At 39.6% G+C, this 26,039-nt stretch overlaps 1 long non-coding RNA gene across 1 annotated transcript; it reads right to left on the bottom strand.

Annotated features, from left to right (window-relative positions):
- Positions 1-248: 248 nt before the first annotated feature.
- On the bottom strand, positions 249-16,452 carry LOC141586937 (uncharacterized). Its single transcript, XR_012519658.1, has 3 exons — positions 16,065-16,452; positions 15,741-15,976; positions 249-589 (listed from the first exon to the last, which is right to left on the bottom strand). It is a non-coding gene; the product is annotated as an uncharacterized LOC141586937 (long non-coding RNA).
- Between the last annotated feature and the right edge of the window lie 9,587 nt (positions 16,453-26,039).

The raw sequence follows: 26,039 nt of genomic DNA, 5'->3' as shown, positions 1-26,039 counted from the left end.
GAAGATCCATTCGACCGACTAGGCCTTACACGTATTTTCCACCTCATGACGTCGTGTTTTGGCAACTCGTCTGGTCCAGATGACTGGGGGAGCACAAAAGCGAGAGATACCCTCGGGTATTTTAATGTTGTGAGTACCCAATTACCAACCACAAACCTAACCATAGATCCCGTAGAACCTTTGTTAGGCTATATTATGTGTCCTGTTTGTTTGTTGATAATTATTGACATAATCTTACTCGTAATAAATTAACCAAAAAAAATTATGATAAATAGAATTTGTTCTAGACGTGGGATAACTGGGACAGCTAGTATGCAATGTCTGTCTACTCATGTAGGTACATACAGCCATAAATTAGCCTAAGCATGCATTTGCAGTTACGTTCTCTGTCCTCATAATAGGATCACCACATTTCTTTGTGTCTGTTTCCATTAGATCTCGTATCATCATGAACCATTACACTTAGGGAGGCATCATAGGACATTAGTATACCCATTCATCAGCTTACCAGGTTTTGCATCTAGCTAGTTCACAGGTTAGTCTGTGTGTCAGTCCATCAGTGCGTCAGTTGTCAGTCGGTGTGTCGGTCCTGCACATATAATATGTAAAAAAAAAAAATCAGTAGTTACGTAAGTCCTATGTGCAGTGATGTGAACATTATTTGCGCACATTTAGTCCCCTAATTGAGCCTATTTTGCATACTATTATAACATTCTATGGCCATTTTATCCGTCAAAACCTTCCTATTTGCTTTTCTATCGCATTTCATATGTTTTGTAGAAAAGGAGATAATAAGGCGGAAATTCCCGTCTTTCGTGCATATTTGGAAGCTTATTGATGATATTAGATGGACTAGTATGAAGAGGAGGCAAGAATGATGACCAATGATGTAAGAATAAAGAGTATATAGAAAGGTCATAAGGTTTAAAGCAAGGAGGAAAAGCAAGGAAGCCATTCATGAAGAAAATTGCTCGGAACGCAAATCAAGGGCTGCTCCTTTGGCTCTGAAAGTATGCTAGTTGGAACGGCGTCGAAAAAACAAGTGATCTAGGCTTTTGAATCACTCCAATAGGGGTCCGGATGAGAAAATGACGTCCGTTTTACAATCCGAGGTCAAACAAAGAAGCTGTTCGGGAATCCGCGCGTCTTAGGCAGAAGACGCTCGTCTTCTCAAGAAGACGCCCATATTCCTCCAAATCCGCCCGTGTTCCCCTCTCTTTTTGTCCGAGCGTCTTCTCCCAAATCCGCCCGGATTGCATTTTCAGAATCCGTCCGGATTCAACTGAATCCGCCCGTTTTCCCCAGCCAGAATCCGCCCGTCCCGACTCCAAAACGCACGGATTCCTTTACAGCAATTTTCGTGTTCTTCAAGCTCCGTGAAAGACGCCCTTCCTTCGAAAAATACCGGAGTCTCCCTGCTCAAATCTCAAAAGTGTAATTACTAGTTTAGCCCTTAGTTAACCCTAATGCATCCACCTAATTTCTACTATAAATACCCCATTTGTAAATAATCAAAGGGGGTCCTTTTACACATCTTTTTAGCTAGAAAAATCCTTCCTTAGATTAGATTAGGAGTAGATTAGAATAGATTACTCTTTAATCTTTTCACAAATTACACATTAATATTTCCATAATTATTGTTCAAGTTTATTATTCAAGTTTATTATTGGGTAATTGAAGATTATTGGGTTATTATTGGGAGATTGACAACCTTCCATCAATCATCAAGTTTCTTCTATTATTCTTTGCATTATTGTTTTGGAATCTCTATAGGTATAATCCTCTTAATCCTTGTTTTAATTATTGTTAATCTTTCTTACTTGTTCATCATGTTTTACCTTGTTAATATGATTGACAACCTTGTTAGCATGTTAAACTTGATAATGAATGAGTAGTCTCTTAGCTAGGAGTAGTGGGTAATTAGGGGAAACCAACATGGGATTGATTCATGCTTAATCTAATATGTTTTCATATGATTAAATTGCTTGCTTGTTGTGATGTCAACTTTATGCACATGTTATGTTTGATGAAATGCTAAGCCTATGAATCCTTGCATTTACAACCATCTCTTATTTACTCAACTTGACTTGTAAGATATAAACCAACTCGAGTCTTGTTAGACCATGCATAGAAGTTGAATAGAAGGAAAGTAAGTCGACTTGTAGGTGTTGTACAATCTAATCGATTCGGCTCCGGGACCCAACTCTTCCTATGAACCGTAAGACATAAACCAACTCGGTTCCTCCACAACACTAATTGCTTGCATATAATTGTAAACATGTTTGTATGATTAAAACCATGAATCCCCTATGACCCTATGATATCCTAGCACTTTTAATCATTTGTTTACATCTTTTCTTTTATTGCTTATTTTACTTTATTGCTTGTATTAGCCTAGGACACAACTACAAACCCCATCAATTGTGACACTAGCATAAATTGAGATAGATAGACTTAGAACCCAAAGCACACCGTCCCATGGATCGACCTCGACTTACCGCTAACTAGTTGTTTGTTGAGTATTATAAATGTGTTTGATTGGATGAGTGACGACATCAACCGCATCAAAATGGCGCCGTTGCCGGGGATGATGCTATGTGATTAAGTTCTTACTTGTTTGTCTATTTTAATTGTGCTTTAACCTTGAGGAACTTGTTCCTCAAGGATCGTTCTTACCGTTTTTGTGTAGTTTCCATGTTTGTAGTTACTTCTTTGTCTTAGCTATGATGGCTCAAGACTTGACATATGGAGTATGTGGTGGATCTTTTGAGTATGACTATGGGTATGGGGAGTTTGAGGAGCAAGTCAACACAAACCTACCTTACTATTTGTACAATGAAAATCCTAACCACTACCCCAATTTTTCCCACCAAAATCACCACATTCAATATCCACAACAACCACCCACCCAATACCCACTTCATAATGAGTTTCAATTGCCACAATACAACCACTTTCACACTTACCCACAACAAGAAAATGAACCCATTCAAAATGTGATTCTCCAAATGATGGGAGATCAACAAAGCTTCTTCAAACAAATGCTAGAGGTGAGCCAAAAGAGGGATAATGTTCTTCAAGGCATTCTTGCCCATGGTGAGGAGTTGGCAATTCGAATTGCCCAAATGGAGGAAACCCAAGAAACCACCCAACCAAACACTCCCCACCAATCCTTGAGCATTGAACATGAATGTGAATTTGAGGCAATGACCTTTGATGAAGAAGATGTGAAGTGGGAAGAGCCAATCTTCTTGAGCTCTTGTGAGTATGAAAGTGTGGTATTTGATGATGAAGACATGAGGTTGAGTAAGTCAAATACTCTTAGCCTTTGTGAGTATGAGGGTGTGAATTTTGATGTGGATTTTAAGGTGTTGGAGAAAGAATTATTGAGGAGAAGTGACGCCCCTATTTATGATTCATATGGAGAAAGCGATGATGATGCATCTATGGAAGAAGATGATGAGGGAAATATGTACTCAAATGATGAATGGAGTTATGGGATTAGCTTTCTTGAGGAACCCATCCTTGAGAAGTTTGAAGATTGCTTCGATGAAGAGGAGGAATGTCTTCACGATAACCTTTTCGCACCCACTATGGAGCCCATGATAGTTGGATATGACATTATGGACCTTCTCACGAAAGTCAAATCGTCATACAAGAATTACTTAGTGGGGAAGCTCAAAGAAAAGGTTAAGAAGGAGTCTATATGTGGAAATTTGGCATCCACTATCCCAACTCCTAAGACATCCCATCATCAATGCCATGAAAGTTTGCCTTCTATCCTTGGAGAATTGACTAGTCCAAGCATTTGCATCATCAACTTTGGAAGAAATAGGAGCAACCGGAAAAGCCCGCATGACAAGAATCTCAAGTTTGCTAGTTTTAAGAGCCGGGAAGGCCATCATCACAAAGCAAAAGAGAAGGGGAAGGAGTTCAAAGGGAGGTCCCTCATGGATTGGCCCTACTTCATTTTGAAATGGTTCAAGACTTATTCATGCTTACTTGAGGACCATTCACAAACCTTTGATCAACTATTGAGAGCATTGAGCTCCATGGATAATGGAATTCGAACGAGTTTGGTGGAGTCCTATCTCAAACCACCATTTGTAAGATATCATTTTCTTTCACTTTGCATTACATTTCCACTTGCATTTAGTTATTTACATATACATTAAGCTTGCATTTGTATTATATTTCATATTGCATTTACATTATTTAGTTCATATAGTATAGTCGCATTGTAATATATCTCACATGATTCATGTAGATAGTTACATATAGACTAGAATTCATGCATAGTCACTAATGGCCAAACCTATTCATTTCTACACTAGAAATAATGTTTAAATCGGTTTGGGGAGGTTTGATCATACGTGACCATAGTTTAAATCATGCATCATATAATATAGTTTAGATTGCATTCATTTGTTATATATGTCATATAGAATTGCATTTGGTTAGAGCATGCATTCATTCATATCATATCATTGCATTTGTATTTCAATTTCCATAAAATCAAAAAAAATCCAAAAACATGTATTTTCTTTTTATTCCTACTCCTACATGTACATTGAGGACAATGTCCAAAATAAAGTGGGGGATGGGAATTTATATTCCAAAATACATAAAAATTGAAAATTTTTGAAAAATCACAAAAATATGTCTTTTAATTTCATAAAATCAAAAACCATAAAAATTTGAAAATTGAAAAACCAAAAACAAGTTTATTTCTTTTGTAGTGTAGTCTTGTATATATTGTTGTATATATTGTATTTGTTCTATCCTTGTTCACGTTGATTGACTACGCCACATCCGAGACATGAGGATCATGAAGACCGCATGGTATGATCTTTCCAATCTCCTTTTTCCTCTTTATGTTAATGACTATGTGGCTTTATTTTGATTGATGCGGTATAAACAATGTGAATTTAGGACTTGCATTTAGTTTATATGGCATATTAGTTGGTAGAATCATTTGCATTAGGATGTTTATATGTTAGTTGCATCATGGCATGTAGTTGCATGTTCGAAAAATTTTGTGAAACCGTCTACTTGGGAAGTTTGACAAGTGTATATAGGTCCTAGTAGATGCTTTTTCTCCTTAAGACTTTGCTTGTTAGAATACTTGTAAAACACCCTAGGATGTGTCATGCTAGTATCCTTTGACCCATGGTTTAAGGCCTAGTCAAGAGTACCTTGTGGTGTGATAACTCCTTGGCTACCGTTTATTCCAAGGTGACCCTTGAAACCATGCATCCATCCATCCATCCATCATCCATGTTCTACCACATTTTTGTCATCAAAGGGAATGGGCACAAAAAGAAATCAATTTGAGTTCAATGAAATAAAAAGTGAAAGAAAGTTTGCAAAAATGCATCAAATGAAAAGAGGAGTAAAAATAGAACTCCTAAAGTTTCAAATATAAGCCACCCTCGCTACATATGGGGTGACTTTGAAAATGTTCAAAAGAAATGCAAAGAAAAGTTGAAAGTTGTCAAGTGTTGAAATGCCAAAAATCAAAAGAAATGGCAAGAAAGTGTTCTCAAATGTTATATGCCACAAGAAATTGGGGGGAAAAACAAAAATGAAAGCAAACTCCCAAAGTGAAACTCAAATATCTATCGATCCCTTTATCCACCGTATCCATTTTTGTGCATGGTAGAGAGGGGACGACCCTTCTTCTTGTCTAGGCAAGAGGGGGAATTTCGCGATCCTCCAGTGTTTCTAACACCATAGGGAGTCTATTCTTGACAAAAGCATTTAATGATTGAGGACAAAGGTACCCTAGCTTGACACAATTTGGAGGTGATTTATTGGTATCCTTCTAGGCTTAGTAGTTTGAAGAAACCATATCTATGAAGGAGTGTGTACCCTTGAATTGCTTCCCTTGTAAATAATTTCCGCCACTTAGATGAGGAAAGTGGCTATTCTTTCGTAGATGCATCCATTACTTGTTTTGTGTGCTTTAATGCTTGGATGTGTCGCCATTTTGGCAAGCCCCACCTTGCCTTGCAAGAAGGCATCCTACCTCATGGTTGTCTTATTGTGAGTTGAAGGGGCGGAGTGAGACCCGCTAATTGTCTCATATCGGTTATATTAGTAGGTTAGTTTAAATAAAGGTCTAGTTTTTGCCACCTCTTTACTCGGGACGGGTAAAGGTTCGGTTTGGGGATATTTGATGTGACCATTATTTGAGCACATTTAGTCCCCTAATTGAGCCTATTTTGCATACTATTATAGCATTTCTATGGCCATTTTATCCGTCAAAACCTTCCTATTTGCTTTTCTATCGCATTTCATATGTTTTGTAGAAAAGGAGATAATAAGGCGGAAATTCCCGTCTTTCGTGCATATTTGGAAGCTTATTGATGATATTAGATGGACTAGTATGAAGAGGAGGCAAGAATGATGACCAAAGATGTAGGAATAAAGTGTATATAGAAGGATCAAAGGGTTAAAAGAAAGAATGACGAGAGGGAAGGCATTACAAGAAGAAATCGCTCGAAAACCGAATCAAGAGTTGCTCCTTTTGCTCTGAAAATATGCTAGATGGAACGGCGTCGAAAAATCAAGTGATTTAGGCTTTTGAATCACTCCAATAGGAGTCCGGATGAGAAAATGACGTCCGTTTTACAATCCGAGCTCAAGATACAGCTCAACCCGCTCGGGTCAAATTCAACCCGCTCGGGTTGAAGCCCAGGACGCCCATATTTCGCTCGGGACGGGCGTATTCCTGGACAGGAAACTTTTCCTTTCTACGTGAATTACAATCCGTGCGTCTTCTCCCAAATCCGCCCGGATTGCATCTTCACAATCCGTGCGTCTTCTCCCAAATCCGCCCGGATTGCATTTTCAGAATCCGCCCGGATTCAACTGAATCCGCCCGTTTTCCCCAGCCAGAATCTGCCCGTCCCGACTCCAATACGCACGGATTCCTTTACAGCAATTTTCGTGTTCTTCAAGCTCCGTGAAAGACGCCCTTCCTTCGAAAAATACCGGCTTCTCCCTGCTCAAATCTCAAAAGTGTAATTACTAGTTTAGCCCTTAGTTAACCCTAATGCATCCACCTAATTTCTACAATAAATACCCCATTTGTAATAATCCTTTGACACATCTTTTTAGCTAGAAAAATCCTTCCTTAGATTAGATTAGGAGTAGATTAGAATAGATTACTCTTTAATCTTTTCACAAATTACACATTAATATTTCCATAATTATTGTTCAAGTTTATTATTCAAGTTTATTATTGGGTAATTGAAGATTATTGGGTTATTATTGGGAGATTGACAACCTTCCATCAATCATCAAGTTTCTTCTATTATTCTTTGCATTATTGTTTTGGAATCTCTATAGGTATAATCCTCTTAATCCTTGTTTTAATTATTGTTAATCTTTCTTACTTGTTCATCATGTTTTACCTTGTTAATATGATTGACAACCTTGTTAGCATGTTAAACTTGATAATGAATGAGTAGTCTCTTAGCTAGGAGTAGTGGGTAATTAGGGGAAACCAACATGGGATTGATTCATGCTTAATCTAATATGTTTTCATATGATTAAATTGCTTGCTTGTTGTGATGTCAACTTTATGCACATGTTATGTTTGATGAAATGCTAAGCCTATGAATCCTTGCATTTACAACCATCTCTTATTTACTCAACTTGACTTGTAAGATATAAACCAACTCGAGTCTTGTTAGACCATGCATAGAAGTTGAATAGAAGGAAAGTAAGTCGACTTGTAGGTGTTGTACAATCTAATCGATTCGGCTCCGGGACCCAACTCTTCCTATGAACCGTAAGACATAAACCAACTCGGTTCCTCCACAACACTAATTGCTTGCATATAATTGTAAACATGTTTGTATGATTAAAACCATGAATCCCCTATGACCCTATGATATCCTAGCACTTTTAATCATTTGTTTACATCTTTTCTTTTATTGCTTATTTTACTTTATTGCTTGTATTAGCCTAGGACACAACTACAAACCCCATCAATTGTGACACTAGCATAAATTGAGATAGATAGACTTAGAACCCAAAGCACACCGTCCCATGGATCGACCTCGACTTACCGCTAACTAGTTGTTTGTTGAGTATTATAAATGTGTTTGATTGGATGAGTGGCGACATCAACCGCATCAAAATGGCGCCGTTGCCGGGGAGATCAACAAAGCTTCTTCAAACAAATGATGGGAACACTTTCTTGCCATTTCTTTTGATTATTGTGATTCTCCAAATGATGGGAGATCAACAAAGCTTCTTCAAACAAATGCTAGAGGTGAGCCAAAAGATGGATAATGTTCTTCAAGGCATTCTTGCCCATGGTGAGGAGTTGGCAATTCGAATTGCCCAAATGGAGGAAACCCAAGAAACCACCCAACCAAACACTCCCCACCAATCCTTGAGCATTGAACATGAATGTGAATTTGAGGCAATGACCTTTGATGAAGAAGATGTGAAGTGGGAAGAGCCAATCTTCTTGAGCTCTTGTGAGTATGAAAGTGTGGTATTTGATGATGAAGACATGAGGTTGAGTAAGCCAAATACTCTTAGCCTTTGTGAGTATGAGGGTGTGAATTTTGATGTGGATTTTAAGGTGTTGGAGAAAGAATTATTGAGGAGAAGTGACGCCCCTATTTATGATTCATATGTAGAAAGCGATGATGATGCATCTATGGAAGAAGATGATGAGGGAAATATGTACTTAAATGATGAATGGAGTTATGGGATTAGCTTTCTTGAGGAACCCATCCTTGAGAAGTTTGAAGATTGCTTCGATGAATTGGAGGAATGCCTTCACGATAACCTTTTCGCACCCACTATGGAGCCCATGATAGTTGGAGATGACATTATGGACCTTCTCATGAAAGTCAAATCGTCATACAAGAATTACTTAGTGGGGAAGCTCAAAGAAAAGGTTAAGAAGGAGTCTATATGTGGAAATTTGGCATCCACTATCCCAACTCCTAAGACATCCCATCATCAATGCCATGAAAGTTTGCCTTCTATCCTTGGAGAATTGACTAGTCCAAGCATTCGCATCATCAACTTTGGAAGAAATAGAAGCAACCGGAAAAGCCCCCATGAGAAGAATCTCAAGTTTGCTAGTTTTAAGAGCCGGGAAGGCCATCATCACAAAGCAAAAGAGAAGGGGAAGGAGTTCAAAGGGAGGTCCCTCATGAATTGGCCCTACTCTATTTTGAAATGGTTCAAGACTTATTCATGCTTACTTGAGGACCATTCACAAACCTTTGATCAACTATTGAGAGCATTGAGCTCCATGGATAATGGAATATGAATGAGTTTGGTGGAGTCCTCCCTCAAACCACCATTTGTAAGATACCCTTTCCCTTGACCTTGCATATACATTTAGCTTGCATTTGTACTATATTTCATATTGCATTTACATTAGTTAGTTCATATAGTATAGTTGCATTGTATATATCTCACACGATTCATGTAGATAGTTGCATATAGACTAGAATTCATGCATAGTCACTAATGACCAATCCTATTCATTTCTACACTAGAAATAGTGTTTAAATCGGTTTGGGGAGGTTTGATCATAGGTGACCATAGCTTAATAAAAATCATGCATCATATAATATAGTTTAGATTGCATTCATTTGTTATATATGTCATATAGAATTGCATTTAGTTAGAGCATGCATTCATTCATATCATATCATTGCATCTGTATTTTATTCCAAAAAATTCAAAAATCCAAAAAACATGTACTTTCCTTTTTATTCCTACTCCTACATGTACATTGAGGACAATGTCCAAAATAAAGTGGGGGATAGAAATTTATATTCCAAAAAAACATAAAAATTGAATAATTTCAAAAAATCCCAAAAATATATCTTTTAAATTTCATAAAAACAAAATCCATAAAAATTTGAAAAATCGAAAAACAAGTTTATTTCTTTTGTAGTGTAGTCTTGTATATATTGTTATATATATTGTGTTTGTTCTATCCTTATTCACATTGATCGACTACGCCACATCCGAGACATGAGGATATTGAAGACCGCATGGTATGATCGTTCCAATCTCCTTTTTCCTCTTTATGTTATTGACTATGTGGCTTTATTTTGATTGATGCGGTATAACAATGTGAACTTAGGCCTTGCATTTAGTTTATATGGCATATTAGTTAGTAGAATCATTTGCATTAGGATGTTTATATGTTAGTTGCATCATGGCATGTAGTTGCATGTTCGAAAAATTTTGTGAAACCGTCTACTTGGGAAGTTTGACAAGTGTATATAGGCCCTAGTAGTTGCTTTTTCTTCTTAAGACTTTGCTTGTTAGAATACTTGTAAAACACCCTAGGATGTGTCATGCTAGTATCCTTTGACCCATGGTTTAAGGCCTAGTCAAGAGTACCTTGTGGTTTGATAACTCCTTGGCTACCGTTTATTCCAAGGTGACCCTTGAAACCATGCATCCATCCATCCATCCATCATCCATGTTCTACCACATTTTTGTCATCAAAGGGAATGGGCACAAAAAGAAATCAATTTGAGTTCAATGAAATAAAAAGTGAAAGAAAGTTTGCAAAAATGCATCAAATGAAAAGAGGAGCAAAAATAGAACTCCTAAAGTTTCAAATATAAGCCACCCTCACTACATATGGGGTGACTTTGAAAATGTTCAAAAGAAATGCAAAGAAAAGTTGAAAGTTGTCAAGTGTTGAAATGCCAAAAATCAAAAGAAATGGCAAGAAAGTGTTCTCAAATGTTATATGCCACAAGAAATTGGGGGGAAAAAACAAAAATGAAAGCAAACTCCCAAAGTGAAACTCAAATATCTATCGATCCCTTTATCCACCGTATCCATTTTTGTGCATGGTAGAGAGGGGACGACCCTTCTTCTTATCTAGGCAAGAGGGGGAATTTCGCGATCCTCCAGTGTTTCTAACACCATAGGGAGTCTATTCTTGACAAAAGCATTTAACGATTGAGGACAAAGGTACCCTAGCTTGACACAATTTGGAGGTGATTTATTCGTATCCTTCTAGGCTTAGTAGTTTGAAGAAACCATATCTATGAAGGAGTGTGTACCCTTGAATTGCTTCCCTTGTAGATAATTTCCGCCACTTAGATGAGGAAAGTGGCTATTCTTTCGTAGATGCATCCATTACTTGTTTTGTGTGCTTTAATGCTTGGATGTGTCGCTATTTTGGCAAGCTCCACCTTGCCTTGCAAGAAGGCATCCTACCTCATGGTTGTCTTATTGTGAGTTGAAGGGGCGGAGTGAGACCCGCTAATTGTCTCATATCGGTTATATTAGTAGGTTAGTTTAAATAAAGGTCTAGTTTTTGCCACCTCTTTACTCGGGACGGGTAAAGGTTCGGTTTGGGGATATTTGATGTGACCATTATTTGAGCACATTTAGTCCTCTAATTGAGCCTATTTTGCATACTATTATAGCATTTCTATGGCCATTTTATCCGTCAAAACCTTCCTATTTGCTTTTCTATCGCATTTCATATGTTTTGTAGAAAAGGAGATAATAAGGCGGAAATTCCCGTCTTTCGTGCATATTTGGAAGCTTATTTATGATATTAGATGGACTATTATGAAGAGGAGGCAAGAATGATGACCAATGATGTAAGAATAAAGAGTATATAGAAAGGTCATAAGGTTTAAAGCAAGGAGGAAAAGCAAGGAAGCCATTCATGAAGAAAATTGCTCGGAACGCAAATCAAGGGCTGCTACTTTGGCTCTGAAAGTATGCTAGTTGGAACGGCGTCGAAAAAACAAGTGATCTAGGCTTTTGAATCACTCCAATAGGGATCCGGATGAGAAAATGACGTCCCTTTTACAATCCGAGGTCAAACAAAGAAGCTGTTCGGGAATCCGCGCGTCTTAGGCAGAAGACGCTCGTCTTCTCAAGAAGACGCCCATATTCCTCCAAATCCGCCCGTGTTCCCCTCTCTTTTTGTCCGAGCGTCTTCTCCCAAATCCGCCCGGATTGCATTTTCAGAATCCGCCCGGATTCAACTGAATCCGCCCGTTTTCCCCAGCCAGAATCCGCCCGTCCCGACTCCAAAACGCATGGATTCCTTTACAGCAATTTTCGTGTTCTTCAAGCTCCGTGAAAGACGCCCTTCCTTCGAAAAATACCGGAGTCTCCCTGCTCAAATCTCAAAAGTGTAATTACTAGTTTAGCCCTTAGTTAACCCTAATGCATCCATCTAATTTCTACTATAAATACCCCATTTGTAAATAATCAAAGGGGGTCCTTTTACACATCTTTTTAGCTAGAAAAATCCTTCCTTAGATTAGATTAGGAGTAGATTAGAATAGATTACTCTTTAATCTTTTCACAAATTACACATTAATATTTCCATAATTATTGTTCAAGTTTATTATTCAAGTTTATTATTGGGTAATTGAAGATTATTGGGTTATTATTGGGAGATTGACAACCTTCCATCAATCATCAAGTTTCTTCTATTATTCTTTGCATTATTGTTTTGGAATCTCCATAGGTATAATCCTCTTAATCCTTGTTTTAATTATTGTTAATCTTTCTTACTTGTTCATCATGTTTTACCTTGTTAATATGATTGACAACCTTGTTAACATGTTAAACTTGATAATGAATGAGTAGTCTCTTAGCTAGGATTAGTGGGTAATTAGGGGAAACCAACATGGGATTTATTCATGCTTAATCTAATATGTTTTCATATGATTAAATTGCTTGCTTGTTGTGATGTCAACTTTATGCACATGTTATGTTTGATGAAATGCTAAGCCTATGAATCCTTGCATTTACAACCATCTCTTATTTACTCAACTTGACTTGTAAGATATAAACCAAATCGAGTCTTGTTAGACCATGCTTAGAAGTTGAATAGGAGGAAAGTAAGTCGACTTGTAGGTGTTGTACGATCTAATCGATTCGGCTCCGGGACCCAACTCTTCCTATGAACCGTAAGACATAAACCAACTCGGTTCCTCCACAACACTAATTGCTTGCATATAATTGTAAACATGTTTGTATGATTAAAACCATGAATCCCCTATGACCCTATGATATCCTAGCACTTTTAATCATTTAATTACATCTTTTCTTTTATTGCTTATTTTACTTTATTGCTTGTATTAGCCTAGGACACAACTACAAACCCCATCAATTGTGACACTAGCATAAATTGAGATAGATAGACTTAGAACCCAAAGCACATCGTCCCATGGATCGACCTCGACTTACCGCTAACTAGTTGTTTGTTGAGTATTATAAATGTGTTTGATTGGAAGAGTGACGACATCAACCGCTTCATGCAGGAAGCATTTAGTCCATTTCAATGAGCATGGATCCTAGGAAGCTAGACGTATGCATTCAACATAGTAAGTTCCATTCTTAAGCAAGGTCTCATATAGGGCATGCATCACCCCATATGTCGTAGTAGCAGCGTGATCCTCTCAGAAGTGCGAACATAGTCAGTCCAGTACAGCAATAATGATTCCAGTATGTTAAAAAAAATGGTTACTCTCATTCAGGCCTTTTCTAGCATTAGATACATGTACATTCACCATATTACTCGTTTTTTCTAAAAGCTAAGATGTCATGACCTGGGATAGGGAGGAGTAAACGAGACCCTAATTTTAATAGCCACTCTAGCCTGGGAACAAAAGAAGGGTAGAGGAAGACTAAACAATACTAACTCACATGTAGTTTCCATCAAAATTTGATTAAATTAGGACCATCCAACTCCTTTCTCAGTTGCATATATAAAAAAAATAACTAAAGAGTAAGAATAAACATGTCGATAGAACAAGAAAATTCACTCTTATAGTCATATAATCTCATACGAGTGTTCCTGACATTACCTAAAAAAACACTAGTTTACATAAGTATCTAATTAAGATAGGACCATCCTAGTCCTCTTTGAGTTGCATAAATAAAAATAAGAGCATATGTCATTTTTATAGTCACTTGTTCTACTTTTTACCCTTAACTAGTAGAATTGACTTGAAATACTTTAGGCCGTATCTTTTTAGTGTAGATCAATCGACCTCTTAGAATCAGCCTAAACGAGGGCGTGCATTTGATCACCTTTTCCATCTCCTGTGGTGTGATAATTCCTTGATCGCCGTGTCTCTAGGTGATCTTTAGGTTTGGAGACTACAAATCCAAATGAGCACAACTCTCTATCTACAAGTTATATCAATTTCCCATATCTCAAATGACTACTAGATCAGCAAACAAACTCATACGATCGACAATTTTAGCAAATATTGTCATCCATTTCCATTAAAGCTAGAAAACTAGCTCAAAAATATTCAAACCAAATTCTTAGTACACCCGTGCCCAAACTTACCAAATGAAACACGGGAGCGCACACTCCATGCCCTTAAAACAAGATGGGTGACCACAAGTCCCTTAGAATGAACTTAAGACGCGAGTCTAAATACCGATACGAGTTCAAACAGATCCAAATCCAGTTTCAAGACTCTCAAATATTCAAAGAGAAAAATTATGATCTCAAATAGATACAACTACCAATGTCAAAAGTCTCAAAAATTCACAAGACAGAAAAAATCCAGCCAAAGTTGCAATTTTATCCCGTATCAAAAATCTCAAAAGGAAAAAAAGTTCCAGTAAAAAAGACAAAAAAAAAGTTCCAGTAAAAAAAAAGAGACAAAAAAAAACACTCTAGTCAAAGTTGCAATTCAAATTGCAGAATAGTCATTTTTCGTTTCTCAGACGAGTCAAATCCACGGTTACATTGTCTCCATTCCTCTTGGGACGATCCTTTCATTCATTTAGGTGAGTGAGAGAGGCACACAGATCTCCAGTGTCTTCTAACACCATAGACCCTTCTACCCCATTCCATTTATCACCCTCGTTTAGCATCTAAGAATTCGGTGAATGTGCACTACACTTACACGGTTACAAAAGTATTTTATTTCTATAGTATTAGTTTTGGGTAATTAGCCGAGCTTGTTACTGTAAAGAAGGCAAAACTCATTTTACAATATGAATCTCAAAATCCAAAAAAAAAAATAAGAAAAAAAATATGGCACAATCACGACCCACACCAGGTCGGAAAGAAGAAAAAAAGATGTTTTTAAAAAACAGATTTGCTGTGTGGCACTAAAAACACACACATCAGAAAATAAATAAACAGGGGGGCTACCACAACAAGCAGCCTCTGGAGAATTGTGTCACAGGGAATCTAAATAGAAGAATTTCAGCCAAAACGAAGGGCCTAAGGGAAAAGTCATTATGCATGTGTTAACAATTTAGAAGACAGCCGTGACCAATAATATTGTAAGGACGTACAATTTGGTAACAACTCAATAGGCACAACACCTAAGCAGCTAGGAGTAGAGTACTATGTCCCTTGCCCAGATCATGCTCAATAGCACGTTTTTTTAAAAAAAAAATTGTAACAGGACTAGTGATGAGATGTGTCATGTGTCTATGGTCTATTTTACGAAAAGAACGCATTGTCAATTAGCTAGTGTAGTCTTTGTTGTCGTAAGTGTGCATCACACATCAGCATATATCATCATCAACATCATGGATTATTTGCATTAATGTCGTAATGGCACTATCAGTTCAGTACTATTACGAAGCACAATACTTGATTCGCAAGACCAGTAAAACTATCACTTCAATCTTATAATCAAGCATACGACTTGATCAGTAAAGAAATAAAACAAAGAAAAGAGGCATAAACATGAATCAGTCAATAAAGAGACGGAAATACTCACAGCTTGATCGAAGTTGGTGCCAATAAATCCGGTCAAATGTCACAGCCAAGGGGTTCGACAATGCTCCATCATCAGTCATCCGGTCACCAATTCGAAGCTCGAACGATTGCTTATCGACGGTACAATAACTGTCGCTGATTACATCCCATATCAGAAGCCAAAGAATGACGGTGCTCCGATGTCAATCATCATGTTCCCCATCGGTAGCTGAAATGACGGCCAAGGCGCAATCCACGCTGTTCTCGTCCCAATTAGAATAATACATTTCAGCAATCATTTAAAGAGCATAAATTAAAAATCGATCGACAAAAAAAAGGTACTTACTTCGACGGAGCTCCGTAATCGGTCATCCGGTCGCCAATCGGGGGCTCGAATGACAGCTATGGCGGCATAAACCCGCTAATCGCACCCCATATCAGGAACGAGCAGTCTCGACGATGCTCTGATGTCAGCCACCTCATCGCTAGTACGGAGCTGGGATAATGGCTATGGTGGCATAGGCACTGATCTTCGAGGACGATTGGGCTTTAATGAGCAACAATAGATGAATTAAGGAAAAAAAATCAAATCAAATTGGAAACATGAGGACGATTTACTGGGATTTATGATGAAATGAAGAAATTGAAAGTTCAATTGAAGAAAAGGGGAAAGTAAAAGTTTGGTCAGTTGAATATGAGATAAGCAAAATAGAATTCATCTTCCCTGAACTTTGTGGAGTATTCAATTAATACGTCAATTTCAAGTCAACACGAATGGTCGACCTCGGTTTTTCAACCCGTCTTTTAATTAAGCATATTTAACGTACTCGGTTTTAAACCCGCTTTTGTAAAATAAAATTTTACATCTCTCTATTTTGCGAAATAAAAATTTCGCAACTTTTCAGCCCATTTCAATCAATAATTGCGAAAACTTCCAGTTTAACCTTTAAGCAAAATAAAATTTTGCAATTCTCCAGTCAATTTTGTGAAATAAAATTTTGCAATTTTCAAATCAATTGTTCGGCAGGCCCTAATATGCATTTGAGTTCTTAAAATTAAATATTTTGAACTTACCTTTTTGCGAAATAAAATTTTGCATTTTTCAAATCAATTGGTCGACAGGCCCTGACATGCATTTTGAGTTCTTAAAATAAAATTTTCTAAACTTCCCCTTTTTGTGAAATAAAATTTTGCAATTTTCAAACTTATCGGTCAGCGGGATCTAACACGCATCTAAGTTTGTAAAATAAAATTTTACGATCTTACTCATCCTTTTTCAAAATAAAATTTTGAAATCCTTTGGTCGGCAGGCCCTGACATGCATTTGAGTTCTTAAAATAAAAATTTCTGAACTTCCACTTTGCGAAATAAAATTTTGCAAATCCTAGTTTGTAAAATCAAATTTTACATTATAATCCCTTTTCAAAATAAAATTTTGAATTCCTTGGTCGGCAGGCCCTGACATGCAATCGAGCTTGTGAAATCAAATTTTGCAGGTTCACCCTTAAGCGAAACAAAGTTTTGCTTTTCCAGATCCAGATTAGCTAAACAAAGTTTAGCTATACCAGATTCCAGACCAGCCAAACAAAGTTTGGCCATTCCAGATTCCAGACCAGCAAAACAAAGTTTTGCTTTACCCAGATTCCAGACCGGCGAAACAAAGTTTTGCCATACCAGTTTCCAGATTGGTGAAACAAAGTTTTACCAGCTCCATTCCAGATTAACAAAACAAAGTTTGTCGTACCAGTTCCAGACCAGCTGAACAAAGTTTGGCTATACCAGTTATAAACCAGTGAAACAAAGTTTCACTATGTCAGTTTCAGACCAACGAAACAAAGTTTCGTTGCACCAGTTCCAGTTTCATTCCAGATTAGTAAAACAAAGTTTTGCTAAGCCAGTCCCAGATTCCAACTACTCCAGACAGGTAAATAAGAGACCCAGGTACGTTTCTTATCCTTTATCTGTCCCGGCCGGACTACTTTGACTTTCGTCTTACTCAGACTCAGTCAAAATGGGGGCTTCTGTAGACACCTCAAAGTTGTCTACCTAGCCTTAAGGGTACCCGATGATGAGGCTAAAATTAAATGACAAAATGAAAATTGACAATGTTATAACTAAATGGCTCTTTACGCTTATTTTCCTATAAATCATACAGAATGGCCTAAAACCATCCATTAGCCCTTTTACTTCTACTTAGCCCGCTTTGTTAATTAATGGCGTAAACCACTCATAAACCGTCTATCCTTATTCAACCCGCAAAATTACTTAAAAATGGCATAAAACCATTTACAAACCTATGTTCCATTTTTCCCAACTTAGTATCTAATTTTTTAACCAAGCCTTAAAATTGATTACCCGTCTTTTGTTAATAGGCCTTGTGGACATGGGCCACGGGGGCGCTTGGGAAACAAGCGTTTGCATTTGTGGAGTCGCCACCAATTTATTGTGGAAAATTGGAAACCGTTCGAATACCTCGTGCCATGTCAAGACACAAAGTAGTGACATGAACACCAAGAACTCATTACCCTTAGCATTCTATGTTTAGAATGACTCTCGTGGATGCCAATGAACACGGATGTTCACAGAGATCTGGAGTAAGGGGTGAGGGTACGTATTAGGAAGCTCTTTTGATCGAACACCTAATCCCGCCCGCCTCGATAGCGGCCTCTACTAATGATTAGGGAAATTATCTATACTCGATATATCGTCGATTATATGCATGCAATGCAACATCCAAGTTTTAATCCTAACATGTGAGAATTTAGACTAAGTCGGTTAACACGTAATTTAATCATACAATAAATGTCAAAGTAGGGATTTAAGCTCAATTATATATGAAGGCATACAAATGATACAATAAAAGAAATACAATAAAATACAATAATGAAAATTAGAATAATTACAATGGATTCAATTGATTTACGTCGAAAATACTTCCAAAACGGATAATTTGAGAAAGAACAAAATAAACGAATAAGCGAACAGGAATTAGGCGATAATACGATTAATTAGTTAATTAAATACGTAAGCTAATTAAACTAGGCCAAGGCAGAACGAAAGTTCAGAGACAGAAATCAACCTGGAAGAGGCGCAGCAGAGCTGCGCCCTCTGGAAGAGGCGCAACAGTTGCTGCGTCTGTTCCAAGGGTGAGTTCTGGCTGTGAAGTCGGAACTGCAAATCGTTAATGTTAATTGGTGAATTTAAGGATTAATTATGATATTCGACTCGGATGAAAGTGATTTAATGTGTTAATTACATGCGAATGGGTCATAAAAGCAATAAAACATCGATGAAACGAATGCAAACGAATTAATTACATGAATGAAAGATTGATTAGTGACATAGGTGAACTAAATAGGTTAAATATGACAAATTAATGACGAATAGACAGATGGAAATATATCAAAGGTCGAATTCCAGAAACTCCATACGAAATAATCGAATCTCTACAACCCGGATTGATTTTAATGACGAAAACCCGCAAATATTGGATTACTTGGGATTTAAGTCGGGATTTAACGATGAACTATACATATTAATGATGATAAACAATATACATGTGAAATTATTGTGCTATTATGTCAAGGAATTGAAGAACAAACGAAGACAAATAATGAACGACGAATTGAGAGAGGACGAAGGAAAAAAAAGGAAGCAGGAACTGCGGCAGCCTCACGAAGAGGCGCAGCATGTGCTGCGTCCCTTCGAAGAGGCGCAGCAGTTGCTGCGTCCTTTCTCGACGGTCATCTTCTGGTAATCCGTAAAAAGGGCTTTAAAGCATGGTTTTATAAATCGGTTTTAAGAAGTATTTTCGACATGGACCTTACATTAATGATACAAAAAGTAAATAACAATAAATAGAAGAGAGATTTACACCCTCAGACTTACATGTTTGATGAAACGAGATGAACTAAGTTTACGATTAGTGATGCTCGACTCGAATGTAACGAAAGTGCCCTCGTAAGAGGAAAACGATTAAGATTAATTAAGTTGATTATTGTGGAGTTGGTCAAGTTGGTCGGTCATGCAAACGAGGCTGGTACTCAGAAGGATCCGAGCTTACATGGTCGAATGTTCAAGCACGTAGACGCCAAAAAGTAAGAACGTGGTCTAGAATGCAAAGGGAGAAGAGAAGGGCGGACACTCGCGTGAGAAATATGAGGAGCGAAGGCCCCTATTTATACTAATCGCGTGAAGGAATAGGGTTTTCGGAGAAACTTTGGAAGTGAATCTCGAAAAGATATGAAAAGATACGAAAAATACGCAGAAAAGGACCTGGGAAGAGGCGCAGCAGTCACTGCGTCTCTTGGAAGAGGCGCAGCACCTGCTGCGTCTGTTCCCAGGTGGTTTTCTTTTGCGGAAGAAAGATTTCCGTGTTTGGTTTATGGAATGACGGGATAATCTTATTTTCCTTAAGATTTTGTGTGAATATTACGGGAAATACTTTACCAAAGAATAAAAGATTGTGAAAGATTTATAAAATATGGAATAGAAATATCCGGAACATTCCAGAACATTCTGACTCGGGATTTGGCAGTTTATCATAAAATGAAGACGGTTTTCGGCCCGGACTCCAAATGTACTCTAATTACTGTCAAAATGACCGTATCGGCGCGTAGATGACAATTAAGAGGTAGACATCAGTGTTTGAGCAATCACTTGACGATAAACTTACGAACTGTCATAAATCGTTCCGCGTACCAAACATGCAGCCCAATCATCACCGGGTGCTTTGCGGGAGGTGCAGAAATGAGGTATCTACAGAGCCCCCACTTTGACTGAGGCTTGGACAAGGCGAAAGTCAAAATATAGCCCTCAAGTCAATCGAAGATTACAACCTGAAGACTATGGCGACGCGAGGCGGCTCAAGGGGTCTTAGCCAAGGACCTGTCGTCGGGAACATTTTAGTCTGTCGACTATCGGGGAGGGTTGTTTAAAGTCCATTAGACTACGTAAGGAAGCTCGCCAGCCATAAGAAGAGACCATACCTGAAACTTCTTGAGAGACGTTACCGGAGGTGCATAGGAGCTAAAGGATAAGCGTAGGAGCTAAAGGATAAGCGTAGGAGCTAAAGGATAAGACTTAAAAGATAAGTAAGAACTGTGCTAGGGTGTGGGACCCTAAAGGAAAGCATCAATGGGAAGGAGGCCCAAAATATAATTTCAAACTGAGGGGTAACTAAGGCTTGAGTGTAAGAACCCTGCCGGTATGGGAACCTCTGGAGAACGACACCTTTATCGCTCAGGTGGGGAAACAGAAATATTGTGGGTAGCAGAACACAGGCGGGAACTGCTGGGAGACATCTGCTTGGGTCGTCTTCAAACAAACTTCAGAAGAACTCGAGAAGGACGATTGTATGTCGTGAACTCTCGTTGGGGAAAACCTTATCAGGAATTTATCTCCATGTCTCGAGAGGGATTGTCTATCCGCTTACTCTCGCTGGGGGAATATAATGAAGGCGTGTCGAAACACCTGTCAAAGAATACCTGCTCGTTGTGTCAAGCAAGGTCTTGGAAGCAATAAATAATGTATGATAGTGTGCCGTTGTCTTAGAAATGCGGGTCTGAACGAAGAATTATCGTCAAACAGACCAAAAAAGATAAAATGGCATCGGGGAAGAGGCGCACCAAAGATGGGCCCACAAATAACGAACTCATAACGAATTTTTGAAAATTCGTATGAAGGGAATCTAAGGAAGAGGCGCGGCAAGAGCTGCGTCTCTTGGAAGAGGCGCAGCACCTGCTGCGTCTGTTCCTGGAGGTGTCTTTTCTGCGTAAAAACGCGATGAAACAGAGGGTTTATTTCATTTGTTTCGAAACACAAATTCATCAATTTCTCTCTCAAACTTCAACCATCTCCGCCAAAATTTGATCCAAAAGCTTGCATTCACCATGACTAATCGAGGTATGTATATCATTCTTGCATTAATCTTCTATAACGGACGAATTGGATCGACAAAATTTAGGGTTTTCAACCCTAAAATGTCGAAAATTTGGGGCTTTTCCCTCAAATGATCTTGCCTTGTAAAATTGACCATATAAATGGCTAATTGGCAGTATAAGGATCATAACAATGTATTTGTTTCGAATTTTCATTGAGTTTTGGGCATTTGAGTGAAATTGAGACGGTTTCACAGCTAAACCGTAAATTGCTTCGAAAATGGCCTTAGGATTGCCCATTTGCGATGAAACTTGACATTTGGAATCCTTGAATGATGGGTAAACTTCCTATCATCTCGGAATTTTGGTTTGTGACGACTTTTTTAGGACACTTTTCTAGGGCATAATCGCCGTTATAACGAAATGCTGTCGAAATTTCGACTCGAACCCATGACTAAGCTTCAACTTAGGCTTGACTTGACCCAAATTACCACATGAGTGATCGGGTTTGTGGGAATACGGCCAAAGATGGCGAGAAAAGAGCGACTTCGGGCTCCTAAAAACTCGAAAATCCCATGATCAAGGCTTGTCGTTACTTGACGCGGCCTAAATATGCCCTAATTTTGTAGGTGACTAGGCTTCTACTTCTGGGAGAGCTCCCATGGAGATAGACACTGCTGTTGATGCTTCTCGTGCTCTCGAGGAGGCTTTTGCTGCGGCTAGGGCAGCCGGGGAGGTTGCTGAGGACGAGATCCTCGAGGAGGAGGTTGCTGAGGAGGAGGAGGAGGCCCCGAGACGGGCCAACGTGGGGCGAGGAGGTCGCCAGCTGAGGGGAGAACCTGCGTGGGCTGAGACCTGGGACAACAGGCACTTGCTTTGGGCTACGGAGGGTCACCTGTCCTATAGGACGGTGAAGAGCTTGGTAATCTTGAATTCATCACTCATCACTCATCTTCTTTCGTTTCATTCGCTCCAATTTCTATTCCAATTTCATTCAAACTGAAGATAGCTTTTATTTCAAATCACAATAGGAGGCCGGGAACATCAGATCGTTCTCGGGCTACAGGACGGCTATGGAGTGCTACAAGAGGCTGTCGGCGGAGGAGCGGGCCATGATCGAGCGGGGAGCATTCGGCGCCCTGGTGCAAGCTTGGAGGGATATCCCGAAGAGGAAGCTGCGGGCTAACCTTAGCCTGGTCCGCGCTTTCTTGGACCGATCACGGGATACGACTTCCACTTTTCACAAGCCTTTTGGTGAGGTGGGAGTCACGTTGGAGGACTACGGCATGATCTTTGGGCTGCCGTGTGGGACTGAGGTGGTGGAGTGGTCGGAGACTGCCATGAGGGTGGACTCGGCCGAGGCTAGGAGGTTGATCGGCTGGAACTTGGCGCCGAAGGCTATCACAGTGCCTGGTTTGGTGCCTAGTTCTTATGTCCGAGACTACTTTGCGGGGAAGACTCCAGCGCTGGTGGTGATCGACGGGAGAAAGACGACTCCTCCTCCATGTACAGCTGAGCAGAGGGCCCGCTTGTGGCTTTGGTGGTTTCTGTCTTCGATCTACCTCGGAGACAAGGGAGAGAGGCTGTCGACGAAGCTTCTTCCCTTTATTTCTGACCTGAGCTCCATAGGGCGTTGGGACTGGGTCACTACTAGTTTTGCGGTCCTCATCCGCTTTATGAGGGCCATGGTTCGTCCGGAGTTGATGGAGAAGAGGACTTCTCCTGTGCTTTGTCGGCCACTGGCTCTTGTTGGAGGTATGAACCTTCATTTGGACTAATAATCACTTCCTTTCCTTATCGAATTACGAAAGATCGTTATTGACTATCTTGCTTCGCAGGCGTGGGTGTACTCCTACTTTTCGAGCCTCTCGCCCAAGAGGACGGAGCCGCTGGAGAAGGCCTGTCCCGTTGTGAGGGATTGGGTAATGTGTCGCACGAGGAGCAAGCGCTCCTCTCACGGTGTCTACCGGCGGGACGTGAACGCTCTTCAGCTGGACAGCGTGAGCATCTCACTTATATTCGTTTTGCTTCTTTGTTACTTTTTACCGATCATAAGAATGATTTCTTGCTTGTCTTTTCCCAGTGGGTGCCCAGGCCTTGGGCGGAGTATGCTGGCGCTCCTCCTTTTGTGGCTGAGGTCCTTCGACCTAGGAGCTCGAGCCGGCTGTTGTTGAGGACGTCGATGGGTCCTGTGTGGTACTTGGGCGAGCGCTTGGCTCGTCAGTGCTCTCGGGATATCTTGACGGTTCTCATCGATCCTCCTAGGACGATGTTCAGGGAGCCTTCTGAGGCTGAGAGGGAGGCTGACTTGGTTGGCGTTGGTGGTGACGCCCTCCTTCTTCCTGGTGAGGACTACTCGGCGTTCCTCTACGGGAGGTTGGCGTACTGGCCGGTTGTGTTAAGTGCTTTATCCTTCTTTATTTTTGATTTTTGAGAATACGATGAAAGATCACCGATTAAAGAGAATCATTTGACTTTGCAGGAGGTCGAGGCGGCGGGCGTCGAGCCCCCAGAGTACCCCGAGACCCTCGAGTACACTTACGCGACCGGGAGGACGACGATCTCCGAGCTGCGTAACTTTGACGTGACTGTGACGGATGCTGGCCTGGACGATTTGCAGCATCTGGTTCGGAGGGTGAGCCTCTAATTTGCATGATCTTTGTGTAAGAACACATTTGATTGTCCTTATCTCATTATTAAGAACTTCTTTTCTTTGAAAATGCAGGTTGCGCCGTCCCGGTTTGTGGCGTTATGGAGGGTAGCCAACCGGCTGCGAGATACTACCGTCGAGGCACTTGTCGGCGGTCGAGGTCGTCAGGTATGAACCTTTCTTCATTTTTGAATTTTCTTATTTTCTTATGATTGTTTGAAATGATTGACATGAGCCAATTTTGTTGCTTGCAGAGGGAGCGTGAGCTGGAGCGAGAGCTTGCCCAGTCTCGGGAGGAGACAGCTCGTTTGTTCAGGGAGCTCGAGGTTCGCGACGCCGAGGTTGCTGCTCTCGAGGCGAGAGTTGCGGAGTTAGGTGACGACCGGCAATAGTTTTTGTTTTGTTGTTTGTTGTTGGCTGTATCTTGCACATTTGTACATTTTAGGACCTACATTTTGGACATTTGGATTTTGCTTGGGGCTCGAGCTCCCAGTTTGTTGTACATATCCCTTTGTTGTATATGATGGCCTGAGTGCCTTTGCTGCTGGGTTATGTTGCTTGTACATGCAGGTTAGCTTTGAATAGGTTTGGTAGATGACGGTTTATGTCGTCATGCTGCCAAAATTTACATAGAAGTTCACGTAAAACATACATTTGACGATGTATGGCCTAAATTAGCGCAAAACAAATGACTCACAAGTGCAAAAAAATGCAAAAAAGCCAAAATGCGAAAAATTTGCCGGAAATGACCGGACGATAGGAAGGGTTACCCCCAAAAAAATGAAAAAAAAAAAAAAAAAATCTATAAGTTGGAAATGTAACGTGGGACGGGGGCGAAATAATTCCCGAAAAAAGAAATAAATAAAAGAAATATATAAGTTTGAAATAAATCACATTAATTTGGAGAAATGATTTCCTAAGAAAGAAGAAAATAGAAAGAAATATATAAGTGTGCTAAAATGATGAAAATGCTGATATTGCCTCGAAAAGCGCATCCGTGAAATTAGGAAACACGAACTATGGTAATTTTGACGTATTTACCAAAATAATAACCCGTATGAATAGGAAATTATTCGTTAAGGAATTTAGGAAAGATCCAACGCGAAAATTCACAGAAACAATGCTGAGGAAGAGGCGCAGCAGGAGCTGCGTCCCTTTGAAGAGGCGCAGCAGGAGCTGCGCCTGTTCCCAGGTGTATCCGTCCTGGCGGATTTTAGGAAACAGATTTTAGTATAAATAGAGACGTCGATAGAGGTTTTATTCACACAATTCTTCCGTCTCTTCCTCGTCTTATTACATAAATTTCTCAAAAGAAACATTCATCATGAATACTTTAGAGATTCGTCTAAAAGAGTGGACCAACGAGTTTTCCAACATGGAGAAACACGACATGGGTGCTTATAATCTTGGATCATTGTTGAGCTTGAAGCTTATCAAGGTGGTCAAACCATTCCTAGATACTTGTCTTGATTATTGGGACTCAAATTATCATGTTTTTGCTTTCCCCGGAGGTGACATTTGCCCGTTTCCTGAAGAAATTGCCGCGATCAGTGGGTGGGACCCAGAACACTTGTCTGCTATTCCTTCTACTTCCCAAGGGTATAAGAACAAATTTAGAGACATGCTTGGATTGACAAGAATTGAGGTGAACCGTCTAGTGACCTCGAAAGGAGTGCGAATGTTGGACTTTATTGACCGATTCATTAACAAGGCCGACCCCACCGTCTCTTATGTTGCCAGGCGAAGGGCTTTTGGGTTTTGCTTGTTGCATGTATATATCCTTCAAGGGCAT

Source organism: Silene latifolia, chromosome 6, assembly GCF_048544455.1.
Source record: "Silene latifolia isolate original U9 population chromosome 6, ASM4854445v1, whole genome shotgun sequence".
NCBI lineage: Eukaryota > Viridiplantae > Streptophyta > Magnoliopsida > Caryophyllales > Caryophyllaceae > Silene > Silene latifolia.
This window is presented reverse-complemented; position numbering and strand designations above follow the sequence as displayed.